Here is a 12,754-nt window from a genome sequence, read left to right as displayed (position 1 = left end):
CTTACAAGTAACGTGTGTCGACGTGTGTCAATGATCGCATAACGTGCCGACAACTTATGGCCAGCGAGCGGAACTTGTGAGTCATACGCTGGCATAAGTCGTAAAATTTCAAGCATGCTAAAATTTGAGGACAACGGCAAAGTACGATGAAAGCCAGCGTACTACGACATATGGCAGTGTTTTTCAGCATGCTCTCAATGTTTCCAAAACTTACCCATAACGTATTCGACGTGTGCCAGCGTTTTAGACAAATTTTTCAAAAATCGGCATAAGCTGGCTAAAACGTCAAGGTGTGACTGGACCTTTACAAAGCAAGCCTTGTACTTGTTGCACCTACAACTTGATACCACTGACCCAATTGCTGACGAGTGTTAGTAAAGCTATAATGACACATTGTGCTGTTATTATCAGGGTCGATGCAATAACAACAGTTTCTTAGAATCACATACTTAAAGAAACATAGTAGAAAACCATTTTAATCATCAAATGTTCTCAGGCCTGCCTTTACAGAAATACAACTTCAAGAAACAAAACAAGGTGTGGAAAGCAACTCAGACCAGCCAATAAGACGACCCGCTGAGAGACTCGTCGTCATGACCTAAATCGTTTTGGGAATCACACCAGCATGTCTGCATTTAAATTTCAAGGCCATACTCGGCTGCCACCATGAATCAGTCCTTGTCGTGGATGATAAATTTTCAGATCTCACTCTCCCAACCAGAACGGCACAGCCGATCGTTTAAGCACGAAACCCAATATGAGACAGCGTCCAATGTGTAAGATGAAGAGAAAAAGAAACCAAGCTGCAGCAGCCTCACTGGATGAGACCAACAAAAAAAATAATAATAAAAGATACATTCCCCGATATAAGGAAGTGTCCTGAAACCGATCAACGGGGAAAAGGGTGTGCTGGGAAATAACCTTTTATTGCAAAGATGACAATAACCGCACCACGACCAAAAAACCCCCCCAAAAAAACCACCTCCCAAATATGAAAAAAAATTCTTAAGATTTACACATTAAATACTGACAAATTGTTAAAGTATTTAAATTATATACATGCCCAGTGCAATTAGTAGTAAGGTGATGAGAGGAATTTCAATAAAGGTGGTGGCACCACTCGACTATATTGGAACAGACATTTTCATCAACGGTATTCCCCTGGGTCCTTGATGGTGAATTTCTGCGGAAGAATTAAAAAGACAAAAACAATGAGCTTGACAAGTATAGTCATATGTGGCCGCACGAGCACAGGCTTACGGTCTCTTAATCAGGATGCCGATGATGTGATCATGACAACTTCTCAACGATACGTTTTCAAAAGATCTTTACGGCACTTGCTGGGTCGGTTCGCCTTGCGAAACACCACTGTACGTGGGCGTGGAACAAAAGCTGATATTTCATCAACGAATGATGAACTGCCGTCAAATTGCCAAATTCAATATCATATTTGAAGTTTATTACGCAATAAAGCGGCAAAATGTCGGAAAAAAGATAAACATTTCTCTGCACAGAGTACGGCAGCAACGTTTCCACTGGATTTTTCAGATTTGATCGGAATTGTAGACAAAAGCATGTCTAAAGTACAAAATAAATAAAAGGGGGGGGAGGGGAAGGAAACTAAAACTGAATTACAGCAACACAAAGGAAGAAAAATTTCCCATCTGCCAATGAGAAAATAACAATGGAACCCTGATGTCTCTTCCCGTCTGCAGACCATCGGTTTGTTTTGTTTGTTTGTTTGTTTGTTGTGCTTTTTTTGTCTGCAACATGGAAGAGCAAGAGCACCAATTGGATCAGGAAGCAACAGGGCAAAAGGAACAGTAGAGAGAGAGGGCAGAAATGCCAAAAGCAGGATTGAAGGACAAAATAGAAGGAGTCTGGGACAAACAATGGGTGTGGGAAGGAATTGGGTGGGGGGGGGCAAGGGAAGGGGGAGTAGGGGAGGATGCACGGGATGCACAAAATGGAAACATCTCGCATAATGATGTCATTAAATGGCTGATAAAGTCGGAATTTATAATTTTCCTACTGAATGAATGAATAATACAACATTTGCAAAGGAAAGAGAAATGATGCAAGCCAATTAGTTTGTGTCAAACAAATTGACGTTGTAAAATATTGCCACAAATGGTGTCAGGTCTTCCGTAATGTTCGTTACGTGGTAATTATGGGTCGAGTAAAATAAAAATATATAAAAATGAAATCAAAATCCATGCATCATACTCCTTTCTCAGAGCGATAGTGCTGCCGAAGAAGTCTCTTTGGAAGGGTTATGCGAGATTGTTTTCCGTTGCCTTTGCAGCAGTCATAATTTGTTCAGGGTGCTGGCCATAACTCTCCTGCACTTCGTGAAAGACACTATGGGATCTTTAACGTCCACCAATGAGCACCGCTCGCAGATGGATACTCCGGCTGAATGTCCTCCTAATGGACACCACACATACAGTGATAGACCACCCTGCATGTGAAACACCAGGGTGACAGTTTACAGCTCAGTTGGGATTCAAATCCAGGTATGGCAGTTGAGAGGCGAGTGCGCATACCTGTAGGCTACCCCGTCAGGCCAAATTCACAAAAACAACAACAGCCTCTGAATTATCGTTTATGTAATTATACCCAACAAGGCAAACGACTGTTGATTGGAGGAAATTACAAAAAGACAATTATTATGATTATTTTTCAATAAAAGCAGACAGCAGTAGAAATAATTGTGGAAGCGTTGAGGAAAATGGATACTAATGACCAATATTGCAAGCTAACGGATACTAATGACCAATACAGATCTTCACTATATGAAGATTATTTGTACCGGAGGACAGTCTCAATGGTTCAATGCCCATCCGTGTCATACCAAGGAGTTTAAATGTTACGTGCTACTTCCTTGCTCGATGGTCAGCATATAAAGGAGAGAGCGTGGACAAACAATGCTGGGAAGGCAATGGTAAACGACCCAGTATAACCCTAGTCAAGGAACCGCTTCGGTAGCAGCGATGCTCTGCAAATAGAGTATGGTACAGGTACAGGTACAGGTACAGCCTCAGACCGATAGCTTACACACAGTGATTCGTGGTCATCGAACCAAACACAAAGTGCCGCAGGACTTTAAAGCCTAATATTCAGAAAGCAAATCCAGCAATGGCTCCAAGTACTGAAATACCACGTGACAGGCTTGAAGAAATCAAATTTTGGCCAGTGAAGGGTATTCCATGTGAATAAGATAAATTGTGCCAAAACTCTGCTTCAGTTGGACCTGGTTCACAAGGAGCGTGACAAAGTACAAGACACATTGAGCCAAAAAAATGGAGTTTTACCACAATTTATGCTAATAAAAGGCAATGTGTGAGTGTCAGTGTGTGTGTGTGTGTGTGTGTGTGTGTGTGTGTGTGTGTGTGTCAGTGTGTGTGTGTGTGTGTGTGTGTGTGTGTGTGTGTGAGTGTCTGTGTGTGTGTGTGTGTGTGAGTGTCAGTGTGTGTGTGTGTGTGTGTGTGTGTGTGTGTGTGTGTGTGTGTGTGTGTCAGTGTGTGTCAGTGTGTGTGTGTGTGTGTGTGTGTGTGTGTGTGTGTGTGTGTGTGTGTGTGTGTGTGTGTGTGTGTGTCAGTGTGAGTGTGTGTCAGTGTGAGTGTGTGTCAGTGTGAGTGTGTCAGTGTGAGTGTGTCAGTGTGAGTGTGAGTGTGTCAGTGTGAGTGTGTCAGTGTGAGTGTGTCAGTGTGAGTGTGTCAGTGTGAGTGTGTCAGTGTGAGTGTGTCAGTGTGCGTCTCCTCCATAACTCCGAAACTAAAAACCGAGCAGCTTGAAACTTTGCATGCACACTAAGAAAACTCCAAAGAAGCACAAGAGTGAAAATTGGGTGCTTGGGTTAATTAAAACATCCCTTTTGAAGATAATTAATGGCGTTATTTAATTATATCCCTCATCAGGCGATCCGAGGCCACCTCACTCTCTGGGGTCTGAAGGCGTTTCCTGAGTAACGTCGCTGGGGTCTGAAGCCACCATGTGTTTTTTGACCTGCTTAACCTTACCTTGACTTGGAACAGGCCGCAATGATTTATTAATGATAAATAGATGTAAGCTCCACATTTGAAAGTATCAGCAGTTCGAAAAAAGTGTTGATTTGTTCAACTCGGACATTGTACGGGCGTTTCCAGGTGCATCGTTGTGTTGACAGCAAATGTTAATCGCTTGCCAAGCCAGGTGCTCTGTTGGAGTGCCTGAGTGCTTGAGTGCAAAAGACACTTCCGAAGTTGCACAGTATAGTTCGTGTCCTGATCAGGAGGTGCTGTCGACAGTTACTACCAGGTAGAGGTACGTATACAGCACACACTGACATGGAACATGTGGGTAGATTGGGATCTGTAAGGACTCTCCGTGGGTGTGTGGACATGCCATGCCTGTTACGGGTACCGTGATGGAAAAGTTTCATCCCATATCTTAGAGGTTCTATCAGGTTTTCCTTTGTCCTCACACCCGCTTCGAAAGCATTTGGTTTTCGGATTTGCTTTACAAAGGTTATAAGTTTCCCTTTGTGAGTTTTAAAGTAAAATATATTTCATAAAACCTGATACGCAGCTGTTTATCCATACTAATAAAAGGTAATGTGTGTGCATGTGCATGTGCATGTGTGTGTGTATCTCCATATGCTGGTTTCAGAAGGTGGAACATATCCCTCCCAGGTCTCGAAGTATCCACTGTCGTGTATGTGTGTGTGTGTGTGTGTGTGTGTGTGTGTGTGTGTGTGTGTGTGTGTGTGTGTGTGTGTGTGTTTTGTAGATTGGTATCTCCAAATATAGGTTCCAGAAAGTGGAATGGAGCCCTCCCAGGTCTGTGTGTGTGTGTGTGTGTGTGTGTGTGTGTGTGTGTGTGTGTGTGTGTATGTATATATGTGTGTGTGTCCATATATGGGGATCCAGAATGTGGAATGGAGTCCTCCCAGGGTGGGCTCAAAGTATCCACTTTCATTTTGGTAAGGGGGCCACGATTCATGGACCAAGCTGTGAAGTTTTCTGTTCTCAAAGTTTTGTGCCGAGGGCTCTCTTCAAGATCGTTACTGAACCCCGGACAGCTTCCAACTGTAGTTCGTTTGTAGTGATATTCACAGGGATGGTTTTTAATATCTCTGTGAGGTTCTTCTTCATCATTCCCATGAGGTTCTTCATCACCACTGGCACAACGTTGACATTCTTCAGCTTCCAGGATCTTTTCACTTCATGCTTGAGGTCTTGGTATTTGGTAATTTTCTTGATTTCTGCATCATTCGTCCAAAATCACTGGTATTAACACCTCAATTAGCAATGCCTTCTTCTCTCGTTTTTTTTTTTTACCCAAGTATGCTATCTGGTCACAATGCTTTGTTTTCATTGTTCACGCTCGATGGGATAACAAAGGTCATACGTGAGCGGTTCTTTCATGTTTTCAGGGATTGCTTTTGGTTCATTTTCCCACAAGTTTTCTGGAACTGGAATATCAAGGTTTTTGCAGATGTGCCTGGGGATTACTTTACAAACTCTGTTGTGTCATTGTGTGTACAGCTGTGCTGACATGTTTTTTTTTTGTGTGTTCGGTCATTAAGTGTCACATATCATTTTCTTTCTAACCCCAACTCCACCCCTCATCTATCTTTATTGTTTTTTCCTCCCCCCACCCCCCACCCTTCTCTCTCACTCTGTCCCCTCCTCGCTCCCCCCTCATAAAATGCAGCCCTCTCCTCCCATAGTGTGTGTCTCTCTCTCGTCTCTCTCGTCTCTCTCGTCTCTCTCGTCTCTCTCGTCTCTCTCGTCTCTCTCGTCTCTCTCGTCTCTCTCGTCTCTCTCGTCTCTCTCGTCTCTCTCGTCTCTCTCGTCTCTCTCTCTCTCTCTCTCTCTCTCTCTCTCTCTCTTCCCCCCCCCATATTTATTGCCCCTGTCAGCGAAGCGACAGGTTGTATTTGCTAGTATTTATCAAGCAAGATGGATTGTTTGAAGAGGATGTCCAAACTGGCCCTGGTTATGATAGACATAATCAAGGAAGAAATCTGAAACTTCCAAAAAAAAAATGTTGTGTGTCACGCTCTGTTCGCTCTTCCACGAACCTTGACTATGTCTACAAAAAATAGTAATTCCAATCGGTTGCATTGCTCCACATCCAATTTAAAAAAAAGAAAAATTACAAAGTCCAAAAAATATAATTATCCAGCTCTCTCTCAGCTTTCACACCATTCCCAGCTTTTCCAGGATGCCTGCATTCTTCCAGCATTCTCTTTTTGGTTACATTCCCAAAAATTCAGGCTGACCATATACCTAAACACTTTTGTTCTGCTTTGCTTTATGGAACTGATTTCAATCAGACTCTGCCCTTTCGGAATTAAAGCAAGCGGTGCACCCCTTCCCCCCTTCTAAAGGCGCTGTCACACATTGATGATTTAACCAGCGTATGCCGACTTGTGAAAAATTTGTCTAAAACGCTGACACACGTCGAATACGTTATGGGTAAGTTTTGTATACGTTAAGAGCATGCTGAAAAGCACTGCCAGACATCGTAGTACGCTGGCTTTCATCATTGTACTTTGTGGTTGTCCTCAATTTTTAGCATGCCTGAAATTTTACGACGTATGCCAGTGTATGACTCACACGTTCCGCTACGCTGGCCATAAGTTGTAGGCACGTTATGCGATCGTTGATACATGTCGACACATGTTACTTGTAAGTTACTCATAAGTCGAAACACGTCGAGGTAATGATGAGCGTACCCGAAACATATTTATAACCTATGAGTAACATATTGTAGGCACGTTACACAATCGTTGCACACACGTCGAGGCACGTTATGCGATCGTTTACATACGTCGAGGCACGTTACTTGTAAGTTACTCATAAGTCGAAACACGTCGAGGGAATGCTTAGCATACCCAAAACTTATTTCTTACCTATGAGTAACGTGCTTTGAACCTATGTGTAACGTACCTCCAACGCATATTGACGTATGTAGACGTATTTGATTGACGTCTTCCGGATGACCACAGAACTTACTGAACGTGTTTATAATTTACAGCTACCATATAATGACGTCTTGACAACGTTTAAAAAAAAAAAAAACAACAATAACTTACGATATTTCGTCATGTGCCGTTACGTCACGTCTGATTGCCTCTTCAGTTTGCTCATGTCTTTTTCTTAGTTCGTCCTCTGTGAATATTTTCTGTTTGAGGATATTGTCACGTCGACATCAAAACTTAAAAGCAAATGTCCGAATATATTTTAAAATTCGTGATAGACTAAAAAAAAACAACAACAACAACAACTTCAGATATTTTGTCACGTGCCTTCAGGGAGCCAAGGAGAAAAAAAAGAAAATGTGCCTTGACGGAGAAAATAAGTTTCGGGTATGCTAAACATTACCTCGACGTGTTTCGACTTATGAGTAACTTTCAAGGAACTTGTGTCGACGTGTGTTCACGATCGCATATAGTGCCTACAACTTATTCCCAGCGTAGTGGAATGTGTGAGCCATACGGCGAGTACGTCGTAAAATTTTCAGCATGCTTGAAATTTCACGACGTATGATACGTACCACGAAATATGACAGCATACTTCATTGTTTTTCAGCGTGCTCTTAACATATACACAACTTATCCATACCGTATTCGACGTGTGCCAGCTTGGTTCGGCAAATTTTTCATAGGTCGGCATACGCTGGCTAAATCGTCAAGGTGCGACTGCGTGGTTGACACTTTCAATTTTCAGGCGGTTATGATTTAAATCGGCATGCGGCAGCTTTTTAACAGGCTACGCAACGAGTTCGTCGGCGATACGTGCAGCGCGCTATGCCTAAGTAAACTATCGTTGGGCATAGATTGTGAACGCCAACAACAGGCTAAGCATTCGTTGGTATAATTTATCTATAAGACAACGAAACGTTCTGTGCCCCTTACAAATATGTTATGCATACGACCAACACGTTATGAATACGACCAAAACTTTAAAAAAAACATCAAAATTTCAGCATACGCCAAGGTTTTAAATACATTTTTATACGTTGCCATTACTGGCTAAATCGTCAAGGTGTGACAGCGTCTTTACCCTCATGTGATCCCCATTAACCAAACCTGTCTCTGTCTCTGTCTCTGTCTCTGTCTCTCTCTCCAACTGTGGCCCTCAGTGTCCCATGGTGAGTACATTGCATTTTCCCCTCGTGACCTCACTCTTCCATGAGACTCAATCTTGGATCTAAAAATAGGACCACTGGACATGCAGTTAATCTGGCCTGGCCTAATGTTGTGATACAAAGTTGGTAGCATTCTGTCTGGTGGGTCAGCAGAAGAAGATTTTTGAATGCATCTGCGCGATTATTGTTGATAACAGTCAGAAATTCTCTCAGAGCGATGGTGCGACCAAAGAAGTCTCTTTGCAAGGGTCCCCACAAGAAAAATCTCGATGTTGCCTGGTCTATATCAACAAAATTAGCTACACAGGTTCAACAAAGCTTCAGGATGACCGAAGGAAGACAGCCACCACTGAGAAGAAACGATTCGTGAGTGGCACAAACAGTTTTAGGAGACAATTAGCAATCTTCAGAGAAAAGGGGCAGGCCGGCCAAGCATAAGTGGTGAGGATTTTGAACATGTCCGTGAGTCGTTCGAGTGCAGCCCCTAAAAGTCCATTCAGATTCAGATGAGGATGATCTTGACAATACAACTTTGAGAAATGTTCTTTTTCATGCAGTGAACCACATCATTGTATCCCATTTCATTCGTTTATTTTTTATTACGGATTAAATTTGGAATGCTAATTTGTGGACACCCTGTATGGGAACCTTCCATTCTCAATCAACAATCGTTTCTTGACAAGAAAATGATTTCTATTTTTAATTTTTAAGAGAACTGTATGTAACATTTTCTGGTGCATTCAACAGTGGAGTTGAAAGTGTGCCTATTGTTCAAAATTCTTATTTAATTCTGATTCAAAGAAGGTGAACCTGCAATACACCTCCAGCTACTTCTACTATTCTTGTAATGACAGCTGTATCACTCTGAGTTTTGACCTTTGAGTATTGCACAAATTTGTCAGTGTTCAACGATAAGTTGATTCACTTCTGGACCTGCATTCTTCCAAACAAATAAATATTAACAAGAACTGCAATTTCCACATGACCTGGCAGATAAAAAGAAATCTCGAAAATGAAAATTTTCATACCACCTTCACGGTGCTCAAGCTTTGTAAACAAAGCCATATTGCTATCTTGGCAACTAAAACAGCTGGGTATTTGGAGATAATCCAGGCAGAAAAGGTGGATTTGGTTGTCAAGGAGATTTAGCTTCCTGATGGCTGTGAGACACTCAGGAGATGTGTGTGTATACACACAGTTTCTCTTTGAAGGAAAATGGTGATCCATCGACAACAAAAAAAACGACTTCACTAATCCAGTAATAAAGTAGATCAGCAGAGTAGATCTAGTTACCTTTTTGGTTGGATGCATCTTCCACCCCACCAATCAAAATCAGGAGCCATCACCGTTATATGAAGCGGACATCAGAACGATGAATAATTAAGCTCTTCGACATGAACAAACGCCATGACTGCAGCCCCAAAAAGCCTCTGACAATTCAAAGATGTCAATGTCAAATGATGTCACCGAGCAGATGAAAAGCGAAGCAACCAACAAGTTTTGCCCTGATTTGGACTCATCAGGGTAACACGTCGATGTTCCACTTATTAGTAGACAAAGTGAGGTAACTGCGCCATGCACGGGAGGGGGCCTGCATCTCAAAACAAAAAAGAACAAAAAAAGAACGGATGCACCAATAAATTCCACATTCCTCCGACACATTCAGTCGAAAGTCAGGCATGGACAGCCAGTTCGTGAAGGACTTGGACAAAAAAAAAACCAGCTGCAGCTGACCCCAACAGAAGTAAGGTGGATAATATTTATGTGATGTCACAATGGCGAAACTGCAAATGTCGAATCCACGAATGTCACCGGTGCAAACACTCGTGAGGTAAACTAATATATACACTTTAAACAAACACTCATGAGGTAAAATAATATATACACTTTATACAAACACTCGTGAGGTAAACTAATAGATAGACTTTATACAAACACTCGTGAGGTAAACTAATATAAACACTTTATATAAACACTCGGGAGGTAAACTAATATATACACTTTATACAAATACCCATGAGGTAAACTAATATATACACTTTATACAAACACCCGTGAGGTCAACTAATATATACACTTTATACAAACACCCATGAGGGAAACTAATATATACACTTTATACAAACACTCATGAGGTAAACTAATATATACACTTTATACAAACACTCATGAGGTAAACTAATATATACACTTTATACAAACACTCAGAAGGTAAACTAATATATACACTTTATACAAACACTCAGAAGGTAAACTAATATATACACTTTATACAAAGACTCATGAGGTAAACTAATATATACACTTTATACAAACACTCAGAAGGTAAACTAATGTATACACTTTATACAAACACTCAGAAGGTAAACTAATATATACACTTTATACAAACACCCGTGAGGTCAACTAATATATACACTTTATACAAACACCCATGAGGGAAACTAATATATACACTTTATACAAACACTCATGAGGTAAACTAATATATACATTTTATACAAACACCCATGAGGGAAACTAATATATACACTTTATACAAACACCCATGAGGGAAACTAATATATACACTTTATACAAATACCCATGAGGTAAACTAATATATACACGTTATACAAACACCCGTGAGGTCAACTAATATATACACTTTATACAAACACCCATGAGGGAAACTAATATATACACTTTATACAAACACTCATGAGGTAAACTAATATATACACGTTATACAAACACCCGTGAGGTCAACTAATATATACACTTTATACAAACACCCATGAGGGAAACTAATATATACACTTTATACAAACACCCATGAGGGAAACTAATATATACACTTTATACAAACACTCATGAGGTAAACTAATATATACACTTTATACAAACACTCATGAGGTAAACTAATATATACACTTTATACAAACACTCAGAAGGTAAACTAATATATACACTTTATACAAACACTCATGAAGTAAACTAATATATACATTTTATACAAACACCCATGAGGGAAACTAATATATACACTTTATACAAATACCCATGAGGTAAACTAATATATACACGTTATACAAACACCCGTGAGGGAAACTAATATATACACTTTAGACAAACACCCATGAGGGAAACTAATATATACACTTTATACAAACACCCGTGAGGTCAACTAATATATACACTTTATACAAACACCCATGAGGGAAACTAATATATACACTTTATACAAACACTCATGAGGTAAACTAATATATACACTTTATTCAAACACTCAGAAGGTAAACTAATATATACACTTTATACAAACACTCGGGAGGTAAACTAATATATACACTTGATACAAACACCCATGAGGTAAACTAATATATACTCTTTATACAAACACTCATGAGGTAAACTAATATATAAGCTTTATACAAACACTCGTGATGTAAACCAATATATACACTTTATACAAACACTCGTAATGGAAACTTATATACACACTTTATACAAACACTCATGAGGTAAACTAATATACACACTTTATACAAACACTCGTGAGGTAAACTAATATAGACACTTTATACAAACACTCAGAAGGTAAACTAATATATACACTTTATACAAACACTCGGGAGGTAAACTAATATATACACTTGATACAAACACCCATGAGGTAAACTAATATATACACTTTATACAAACACCCATGAGGTAAACTAATATATACTCTTTATACAAACACTCATGAGGTAAACTAATATATAAGCTTTATACAAACACTCGTGATGTAAACCAATATATACACTTTATACAAACACTCGTAATGGAAACTTATATACACACTTTATACAAACACTCATGAGGTAAACTAATATACACACTTTATACAAACACTCGTGAGGTAAACTAATATAGACACTTTATACAAACACTCAGAAGGTAAACTAATATATACACTTTATACAAACACTCATGAGGTAAACTAATATATACACTTTATACAAACACTCAGAAGGTAAACTAATATATACACTTTATACAAACACTCAGAAGGTAAACTAATATATACACTTTATACAAACACCCGTGAGGTCAACTAATATATACACTTTATACAAACACCCATGAGGGAAACTAATATATACACTTTATACAAACACTCATGAGGTAAACTAATATATACACTTTATACAAACACTCAGAAGGTAAACTAATATATACACTTTATACAAACACTCGGGAGGTAAACTAATATATACAATTTATACAAACACTCATGAGATAAACTAATATATCCACTTTATACAAACACTCGTGAGATAAACTAATATATACACTTTATACAAACACTCGTGAAGTAAACAAAAATAAACGCCATTCTCAGGTGACACCCAATACAGACGAATCGGACATCCATTGGGATCCCAAAACGTTCCACAGAAGGTTTGTCAGAGCTCACCCCAAAACTGAGGGAGTATTTCGGAGACAGGCCGAGACAGACAGACAGACAAACAATCACTCCGGCTTTATAATATAGATTACAGAGCATATCTCGTTACGTTTTTCGGCGGATACACCTTTTTGTTTTAAAATGTAGAACCCAAATGCTCAAATATTACATCACACTCGCAGA

The 12,754-nt window shown here is 39.7% G+C and overlaps 1 protein-coding gene across 4 annotated transcripts in view; it reads right to left on the bottom strand.

Moving 5' to 3' along the window:
* Positions 1-458: 458 nt before the first annotated feature.
* The window catches only part of LOC147033818 (uncharacterized), a 225,003-nt gene continuing 212,707 nt past the window's right edge, over positions 459-12,754 (bottom strand). For all 4 annotated transcript variants that reach the window (XM_085871363.1, XM_085871374.1, XM_085871354.1 and 1 more), the window contains one exon: positions 459-1,183. The gene's annotated coding sequence lies outside the window, so the exon portion shown is untranslated. The remainder of the gene's footprint in view (positions 1,184-12,754) is intronic.

The sequence above is a fragment of the Eptatretus burgeri genome, chromosome 1, assembly GCF_056783735.1.
Source record: "Eptatretus burgeri isolate ZD-2024b chromosome 1, Ebu_testis_v1, whole genome shotgun sequence".
Taxonomy (NCBI): domain Eukaryota; kingdom Metazoa; phylum Chordata; class Myxini; order Myxiniformes; family Myxinidae; genus Eptatretus; species Eptatretus burgeri.
Note: the sequence above shows the minus strand (reverse complement) of the source record. Positions and strands in the feature narration are given on the sequence as shown.